Source organism: Lycium barbarum, chromosome 12, assembly GCF_019175385.1.
Source record: "Lycium barbarum isolate Lr01 chromosome 12, ASM1917538v2, whole genome shotgun sequence".
In the NCBI taxonomy this organism is placed as follows: domain Eukaryota; kingdom Viridiplantae; phylum Streptophyta; class Magnoliopsida; order Solanales; family Solanaceae; genus Lycium; species Lycium barbarum.
The window spans coordinates 75,825,097-75,835,926 of NC_083348.1; positions in this window are offsets into that span (position 1 = coordinate 75,825,097).

A 10,830-nucleotide genomic window follows, 5' to 3' on the forward strand; every position below is an offset into this window, starting at 1 on the left:
CTATTTTGCAATCTTTTGTAATGAACTACATTTGACCTGATTCCTGTTAGTAGCGGGACACATAGGCGCCCATGTTGGGTTCGGTCTCAATAAATAAAAATATCAATTCCCTTCATAGCCGAAATTTAGGAATATTTTGCAGACGACCTATCATTATTCGAAAAAGGCAGAAGTTGAAATCGTAAGTCATATTCGCATAATCAGATTTCTGCAATGCATAGCAACGAGAAGCGCAGAATAAAAGCCAAAGCTTCAATATTCAATGCAAGGCAACCACTTTCTTTTATACGAACAAGTTTCTTTAAGTAATGCAGGGCTAATTTTGCTATTCTTGAATGATAATGCATGCTAGATCGAATCTCAGCATCAAGAAAGACATCACCAGATTCATGAAACAAAGGATGATGAAAAAACAACACGAATTTCAAAACTCATAATTTTCTTTGAGTGCAGGAATTTTCTTCACATAAGCATTTTAGTAAGGTGGAATATCACCAAGTTATTAGCATCGCACCATGAATGTTCGTTATTGCAAAGGCACCACGCTTGGCTCTCCATATTGCATTTTAAATATTTGCTATTGTGAAAGCACCGCATCAAACTCTATGCACTGCACCAATATTCTTATTTGTAAGTATGCACCACATATTGGGTTCGTCCACCCTAAAATGGGACATATCGGGCTCGTCCACTCTAAAATAGGATATGTCGGGTTATTCCACCCTAAAATAGGATATATCGAGTTCTTACACCCTAAAATAAGATATATCGGGTTCTTCCACCCTCAAATAGGATATCTTGGGTCCATCCACCCCTAAATAGGATATGTTGGGTTCATCCACCCTTAAATAGGATATATTGGGTTCTTCCACCCTCAAATAGGATATTTTGGGTTTGTCCACCCTTAAATAGGATATGTTGGGTTCATCCACCCATAAATAGGATATATTGGGTTCTTCCACCCTCAAATAGGATATGCTGGGTTCGTCCACCCTTAAATAGGATATATTGAGTTCGTCCACCCTAAAATAGGATATGTCGGGTTCTTCCACCCTAAAATAGGATATATTAGGTTCCTCCACCCTCAAATAGGATATATTAGGTTCCTCCACCCTAAAATAGGATATATTAGGTTCCTCCACCCTCAAATAGGATATATTGGGTTAATCCACCCTCAAATAGGATATTTCGGGTTGTCTACCCTCAAACAAGGCATTTAGGTTTGTCCAACTGATAATAGGACTTAATTATTTTATTTGGGTATGTCCACCTTAAAACAGGATTTAATGTTATTTGGTTTGTCCGCCTTATAATAGTACTTAATTATTTTATTTGGACATGTCCGTCTTCAAATTAGACATATTAAATTTTATAAAGCGCACTGATTTTGCACTTACATTAATTTTATCTCACATATTTTTGCGCTAATCTCGCACCTACACTAGTTTTATCTCAAATAATATCTCACTATTTTTTTTAATGCTTGCACTAATTTTATCTAGAAATGATAACACTGATTTCTTCACTTGCACCAATTTTATCGCGTTTATTTTTATAAGCATCCTAAATTATATCTTAATGCTTTCATTTTATTACTAATAGTTGTACCTGAGATCTTTGCAACAGATTTAGCAGGCAGCATCACACAACGTGGAACTTTATTTATGACAGTAAACTGGGGCAATTTGTTAGGAAGGAACCAAAATTCCCAACAAAGGTCAAGGGTCTACACAAACTCCGCTTGGCTCTACTCTCATATGTCTTATTTATGTCAGTACCTCGACGACTAAGTTTAGTTGTGTTCATAATTAGATTCCACCCATTCAAACTCCTTTTCCTCAACCGTAATGCCAGTGTCATCATAATTCGAAATGGGGGCAACATTTTTGGGATTCGTCTGTACCTCGACGATTAAGTTTAGTTGTGTTCATAATTAGATTCCACCCATTCAAACACCTTCTCCTCAACCAATACCAGTGTCATCAAATCAAAATTCGACACTGGGGAAATACCTTTAAGGATTCGCATTAACCTTGTTTCCCAATTCATAAGTACCATAGTTCTTCTTGAACTACATACGGCCTGATTCTCATGCAACCTGAGATATTTAGACAACTCATAAACCAAAGTCCAGTCGCAATCTTTTTAAAACTTGTTTTGTCCCATACGTTTCTAATATTTGTTTCAGCTCTGATGGACGGGACAAAATCAGCTACTTCGTCAACTTCTTTGCCCGAAAACTCTTATATCGTCTCTGGTCCAAGAGGGGCAAGCTGTTGACACCCAATTTTGACTCTCCTTTCTTCCAATTTATTTCTTCGAGCTTCTAAATTAGTAATAAATCAAATATTGTATCGTCGCTACTATTACTAAATCAATTACTATTAATATTATTCTCATTATTATTATTATTACTATTAGTATGATTAATATTACCATTTTCTTTCTTTTTTCGTTTTTATCATCTTTAAGGCTTCTCATGATTCAATTCTAGTCTTACACTTTGTAAATAGCTACTATAATATTTTTACTATAGTGTTTTTATTTCACATAACTTTGAAATATGTCATAATTTATTTAAGTGGTAGCAACTATAATTTTGTAAGGTATATTAAATAATTAGTTACTTAAACATTAATATGTTTATATTACACGGTATTATATAATATGACTAAAAGAATATGTTTTGTTCAATTATGAAGCTCAAAGACATTTAAAAGAAGAAAGAAGGCTAACAACTTCAGCCAAATTAAAGCCCAAACATGAATTTTAAATGAAGAATATATAATATGACTAAAAGAATATGTTTTGTTCAATTATGAAGCTCAAAGACATTTAAAAGAAGAAAGAAGGCTAACAACTTCAGCCAAAGAAGACTTGAATTATGCCAAAGTTATTCTTCATCTTTTTACTACCTTGTTAGATAAAATGTGGAATATTCCTAGGTACGTTCAAGATATTAATATATGAATTTCTTTTATGTGCTTACTGTTTCATGTAGTTGAACATGGATTTTGTGTTATCTTGTTGTCTTCTAATATTGAGGTAGTAAATTCTCTTACAATGTCGCACAAACTTTTGTTGGTTTGTAGCTTGTGCCTTTTGTTATTCACATCTGAAAAATAGTGAACTTTGAGTTTAAAAAAAAAAAAAAAGGAAATCTGATTATACCCCTGTGTACTTAAAAATGCTTGGGTATTAAGTAGTCTTTAAATTTTGATTGACATCCCTACTTTTAAAATTCTCTCGTCATGAATCTGTTTAAAGCTAAAGTGCCATCGTATGTTCATGTACTGCACCTTACTATGAGTTTGCATTCGTAATAAAGAACATGAATATAAAATGTTGTTTTGTTCAAATACCATGTCTTGTGGCATTTTTGTAAGTGATATATATGCATATGGAATGAGCTAGTTAATATTAATGTAGCTGATTCTGGGACTTGATTTTAAGTTTTCTTTACTCGGTGTTTAAAAAAAATGTTACGGTCAAATTGCTTAAGAGTTTGTTCAGTCAAATGTTACTGATATGTATATTCCACATATTATCAATCATGACTTCTTGCTATTTTTTTATTTCCCCTTCTTTTACATGTACACTTTAGAGTAAATGGAGTCTTAATTCGGGACTCTCGCAAAATTGAAAGTCTCAAAATGAGATTCGACATACCCTCGACATACCCATGCTTGGAATCATCATACATCATCTTCCTTAGAATTACACCACATAGCGAGAAAACGAGCCCAACATTTGGGGCGCTTATGGCGTCTTTTCTTTTTACTCCGTCATCCTATCTTTTATGATTGTTGACTTATTTGTGTGTGTGTGGGATCCATCTTAAGTTTTGGGATTGCACGTTGAAACTTGTAGTTAACATAGCGTGAATAATGATTATTTATTTACTCTATTAGGATTCCCACTCTAGTTATTAGTGAAATACATTTATGTTACATCATAGAACGTGGCATATAGGTTGCACATTTTAAATGAATCAACTGAATATGGCTGGAAGTGCACAATGGATAAAAAATGATCTTCACAATCTGTTTTAGTGCATCTTTGGAAAATAGGTTTTCAGCATTTTTTTTTATATTTGTGAATCTTCCATTCTCACCAAGTTCGTATTTTAATAAATAACATGATTTTGCTTATGGAGCTACTTCTCAAATTAATATTGGCTAATTTGCATTGTTACTTATCCTAGTTGATCGCTTAATATATTTTCCTTAATCATCTAAAATCAGTTGACACTTAGCCGTGATTTATTCCTAATGCTTATAAAAATATTGGCTGATCTGACACTTTCTTTTGGTTTAACTTATAATTAAAGTCTGTTTTTTTTTACAAACTACTGCCTTATTTAATTTAACCAGTATTCTTATATTTTCTTAGACTTAAGGTTTCATAAAGAGGGTGACTTTAGCATACAGAATGTTTGTAAAAGGGTTGAAATGATTAGAAAATCCATGAACGGGGATAGAATATGATTATTGGGATCAATACTAGTGTGAATTCACGCTTAGTGATAGTTTACCCATTTGAAGAGGGGTAGAAATAGTTGGGTTCTTTTCCCCAATTGTTGTATTGTTTGAGTAGATGATTCGAATACTCATGTATTGTTTGAGTAGCGCTATATTTCTAGACTTTGAACGTTCGGAAGCTTTGCGAAAGGGGAAAGTTATCGCAGAGTGATTTCATTGTCCCAGTTCTGCTTTGAGGTAGGTTACGGTCTACTTGAGTTAGACTTTGATTAGTTGATTATATATGTTATGAAATTGATAGGAGAAGCATGATTAGGACTTCAGACATAAGTGTGGTTGGAAATTTCTTAGTTAATATTGGTTTACTCATTTTGTGATTAACTATTATGAAATAAAAAAGAAGGATTTAATGAATACTCTTCTTGTTGATTTGAAGTAATTTCATATCCATGTTGTTGATAAATTGATTCGTGAGTCTTGATATGACTTATGGCATGCTGACTTGTGTTCCTTGATATTAACTTATTGATTGGTCACATTCCTTAATTGATTGTGGAACGGAAATACATTATGATGAGAATGATAATATAATTATGAAAAGGCACATTTGACAGGGGGTGAGGATGTGGCCTAGTTATGGGCTCATGATCCAAGGTCAGTTCCGAAGCGAGTGGTACATGGACACCATGGGTCCCCTGCATGTCATGACTAAGTGGGGAAAACAATATCATTTAGCATGTGTGTACACGGTTGAGATACTTTCATTATTTATTGCATTGCATCAGACTCATAACTATCTGGGGAAAATAATACCATTTAGCATGTGTGTACACGTGGAGGTACTTTCATTATTTATTGTATTGCATCGAACTCATGGCTATTTGGGAAAACACTACCATTTACCATGTGTGTACATATATATGACAGAGTTGAGATAATTCATGAGATACAACTGTATTTATGATTGCATGATTGAGTCACTTTTATGGATTGTTTGTTGTCTGGGCTTATCTTAATTCAGTGGGATGATTCTTGTTGATAACTTCTTATAGTTATGTGCTGTTATGCCTATCTGTTATTTTATTGATTTCGTGATTTATTTATGATACTAATCTTAGGCGGCCTATGATATCTACTGGTACATAATGTTTCTATTGATACTATCTTGCTGCATTCTTTTGAATGCGGATTGTGATCCAGAGGCATCTACCAAACCTCATATTTAGCGTGAAGCCAGTTTCCGACATATTCGAGGGTGAGCTCCTACCCATGCCAGGCCGCCTGAAGATTTTTCTTACTATAGATGTTTACTTCACTTCAGACATTTATGTTTATTTCAGACAGTTTTTCATTCGTAGACAGTTATGTTTTAGAGTCCTTATACGATGACTTTCAGATTTTGGGGTTGTAATAGTTAGACTTCCACACCTTTATTTGTTTATGGCACTGACTTGACGTTTGAATGATTATTACTTTGTTTATATTCTTGATAGGTCTAAAAATGGGTAGGTAATTGGTAATAGTTGGATGGTTGGTTAAGAGGATTGGTTCGCCCCCTAGGTGAATTAGTGTGGGTGCCAGTCACGGCTATTTGGGTCGTGACAAAGTTGGTATCAGAGCCTTAGGTTTGTCGACCACGTTGTACAAGGACATGTCTAGTAAGTCTTGTGGATCGGTACAGAGATATCTGTACTTATCTTCGAGAGGCTATCAGACACTAGAAAAAATCAATTTCTTCCTTCTTTCGTGCTATTTGATTCCAATTGGTATTTGGATAATTCAAATTGGTATCTGAATTTTCTTTCTATTCTCTCATAGATGGTAAGGACTCGTGAGGTAGCAGCAAATGAGGAACCTGCGCTGGTCGCAGCTTGCAGGGGAGGTCAGGCAGCTAGGGCCACAGTTCGTGGAGGAGGCCAGGCTAGAGGCCGTGGTCGTGGTAGAGGCAAGGGCGGGGCTCATGTGGTTGGTCAGCACAATGCTAGGTCCCCTGAGCCTCAGGTAGTTCCAGATGAGGCAGTAAATTTTGAAGTAGCACCGGCTCCGCCAGATATTATAGCTCCTCTAGTGTTGTCAGATGTGATGCTCCGAGTGTTGAACCTACTGAATGGTTTGATAGAAGCACGAATTTCGCCTGGAGCCAGATCATGTTAGAACCATCGAAGGTGTGAGGCAGGACGGTTATAATAAGTACGCAGAGAAGAAGGCTCGAAAGGGCGGCAGTTTCAGTGGCTCTTTCTCAAAAGGCTAGGGTTCCCATGTCTTTTCGGGATATCCTGTTCAATCAGCCAACATGCTACAGATGGGGGCCCATCAAGGGCCAGTCAGCACTATTCCAATCAGCTAGGGGTTCGCAGATCATAGCCTCAGATTATGGTGGTTACTGGCTTTGTCCGTTTCTGTTCAGCGTCCGACACTAGACCGCAGATGCTTCAAGTACGGTGATACGGGGCATTTTAAGAGAAATTATCCCACACTTAGTCAAGGTGGCAAGGGTACTCAATTTTAGGCTCTCAGCGCTCCAGCATCAGGTAGAGGGGGAGGATCTTATGAAGGTAATTAAGCTCAATCTGGGCGTGGAGGTCACACGGCAGGTAGATGAGGAAACCAACCTAACAGAGGCGGGTTTCAAATTAGTAAAGGTGGATATCAGACCGGTAGGGGAGAAGCCCGGGCAAGGTAGGTTGATCGCAATAGTTCCCAGGCTACTGGCTGACGGGTTCATTGTTATGCCTTTGTTGGCAGGACAGAGGCTGAGGACTCAGATGTAGTTATTAGAGGTAATATCTCAGTCTGTCACCGGATGGCTTTTGTATTGTTTGACTTGGGTTCTACATTTTATTATGTGTCTACATATTTCTCTATGGGTCTTGATATGGTCTGTGATTTACTTAATGCCCCTATACATATATCTAGTCTAGTTGAAGACTATGTGGTTGTAGATAGAGTTTTTCGATCTTGTACTGTCACACTTATGGGGTATTGCACCTGGGTTGACTTAGTGATTTTAGACATGGTAGACTTTGATGTCATCCTGGGTATAAGTTGGCTAGCTCTTTATCATGTACTCCTGGACTGTCATGCCAAGACAGTCACCTTAGTTATGCTCGGGGTGCCTAGACTTGAGTGGAAGGGTAACCTTAGTTCCTTCCCGAAGAAAATCATTTTCTTTATTCATGCAAAGAAATTAGTGGATAGGGGGGTTTTAGGATTATTTGGTACATATCCATGATACCAGTGTTGACAATCCATCTCTTGAGTCAGTTCCTGTGATGCGTGAGTTTGCGAAGGTATTTCCTGCAGACTTTCAGGGCATGCCACCGGTCCGTGACATTAATTTCTGCATTAACTTAGAGTCGGGAACCTGCCGTATTTCCATGCCACCATATCGGATGGCACCAGTAGAGTTGAGGGAATTAAAAGAATAACTTCAGGATTAGAAAGGGTTTCATCCGTCTGAGTGTCTCCCCGTGGGGCGCTTCTGTTCTATTTGTGAAAAACAAAGATGGGACTATACAGATGTGCATTGATTACCGCCATTTAAATAAATTCAGCATCCGGAATAAATATCCTATCCCTCGTATTGATGACTTGTTTGACTAGCTTTATGGGGCTTCTATGTTTTCAAAAATTGACTTGAGATCAGGATATCATCAGTTGAAAATTCGAGTAGGGGATATTCTTAAGACAGCTTTCCAGACCAGGTATGGGCATTATGAGTTTCTGGTTAGGTCTTTCAGGCTTACTAATGCCCCAACTACTTTTATGGATTTGATGAATGGCATTTTAAATCCATACTTGGACTCTTTTATGATAGTGTTTATTGATGACATCATGGTTTATTCGAAGAGTAAGAGAGGTCATGAAAAACACTTGAGAGCAGTCCTAGGGTTGTTGAGAGACAAGGAGTTGTACGCCAAGTTCTCTAATTAAGTGTGAGTTTTGGCTTACATTTGTGTCCTTCTTGGGGCATGTGGTTTTAAAGGAGGGGATTATGTTAGATCCGAAGAAAATTGAGGCAGTGAGGGATTGGGCCGGGCCCACTTTCATGACATAGATCGGTAGTTTCATGGGTTTGGCCAGTTACTACCGTCGGTTTGTAAAGAGGTTTGCCTCTATTGCTTTGCATTTTACCCGTTTGACTCAGAAAGAGGTACCTTTTCAGTGATCCAACAAGTGTGAGGAGAGCTTCCAAAAGCTTAAGACCTTGTTGACTGCAGCTCTTATTCTATCTTTTCCTGTGGAGGGCAAGGACTTTGTAGTTTATTGTGATAGGTCTCATTCTGGTTTGGGCGCTATTTTGATGCAGAAAAAGAAGGTGATCACTTATGCTTCCAGACAGCTAAAGATCCATGAGAAGAACTATCCTACTCATGACTTGGAGTTGGCAGCTGTGGTTTTTGCGTTGAAAATTTGGAGGCACTATCTCTATGGTGCCCGTTGCGAGGTATATACTGATCATCGCAGTCTTTAGCATGTATTTACTTAGAGCAATCTTAATTCTAGACAGTGGAGATGGATGGAATTTCTTAAGGACTATGTACTATTTTGTATCATCCTGGCAAGACAAATGTGATAGTAGATGCTTTGAGCAGGAAATTAACCAGCATGGAGAGTTTGGCTCGTTTGATTGTGTCAGAGCGTCCGTTGGCCAGGGAGGTTCAAACTCTGGCTAACAGCTTCATGAGGCTTGATGTGTCTGGTTCGAGCAGAGTATTGGCTTGTATTGAGGCGAGATCATTATTTCTGGAGCAGATTAAGGCCAGACAGTTCGAGGATGCGAGTTTGAGTAGGATTTGCGATAAAGTATTGCATGGTGAGGCCAAGGAGGCCGTAATTGATGATGAAGGTGCCTTGAGAATCAAGGGGTGTGTGTGTGTTCCCAGTGTTGATGATTTAATTAAGATAATTTTAATAAAGGCTCAAAGTTCTAGATATTCCATTCATCTTGGCGTTACTGAGATGTACCGTGACTTGAGGCAGCACTGCTGGTGGGCTAAGATGAGGCGTGACATTGTTGAGTTTGTTGCACCATATTTGAATTGCTAGCAGGTGAAATATAAGTACCAGAGACCCGGGGTTACACTTCAAAGGATGCCCATTCCAGAGTGAAATTGGGAAAGGATAGCGATGGACTTTGTGGTTGGTCTTCCAAAGACCTTAGGTAAGTTTGATTCGATTTGGGTCATTGTTGATAGATTGACCAAGTCTGCCCATTTTATACAGGTTCAGATACCCATACGGCTCAAAAGGTGGCCCAGATTTATATCCAGGAGATTTTTCGCCTGCATGGAGTTCCTATTTTCATCATATCGGATAGAGGCACGACGTTTACATCCCGGTTCTGGAAGAATTTACATTTGGAATTGGGTGCTAGATTGGATTCTAGTACAACTTTCTACCTCAGACAGGTGGCTAGTCTGAGCGGACTATTCAGGTCATAAAAGATATGCTTCGAGCCTGTGTTATTGACTTCGGTGGCCAATTGGGATCAGTTTTTACCATTGGCTGAGTTTGCTTATAACAATAATTACTACTAGATCGTTGCTGTGGCCCCGTATGAGATTCTTTATGGGAGGAGATGTAGGTATCCTATTGGGTGGTTTGATGCTTTCAAGGTAAGGCCATGGGGTACAGATAATTTTGAAGGAGTCATTAAATAAAGTCAAGGTGATTCAGGAAAATCTCTTAGTTGTTCAGAGTAGAAAGAAAGAGTATGCGGATCGAAAGGTCAGAGATCTTGAGTTCATGGTTGGGGAACAGGTCTTGTTGAAGGTCTCACCCATGAAGGGTGTGATGAGGTTTGGGAAGAAAGGTAAGATTAGTCCCAAATTCATTGGTCCATTTGAGATTCTCAATTGTGTGGGGGATGTAGCCAATGAGTTGGCTTTGCTCCCAGGTTTGTCAGGCATTCATCCAGTGTTCCATGTCTCTATTTTGAAGAGATATCATGGTGATGGTTCGTGTATCATTCATTGGGATTCTATCTTGTTGGATGAGAATCTGTCCTATGAGGAAGAGCCTATTGCTATTCTAGATAGAGTGGTTCGCAAGTTGAGGTCGAAGGAAATAACTTCGATGAAGGTTCAGTGGAAGAACCATCCCGTTGAGGAAGCTAATTGGGAGACAGAATTCGATATGTGAAAGAATTATCCCCATCTTTTCACTGAGTCGGGTATTTTTTCCCCTGTGTCTCTTCTTTGTCCGTTCGGGGACGAACGGGTGTTTAATTGGTATCTGATGTAATGACCCGCTGGGTCGTTATGAGGGTGACTTAAAAAATTAGACCTCCGTTGGGAATTCCGAGGCCGCAGGTGAGTCCGCAGCGTGTTTTTATGTATATATGCAT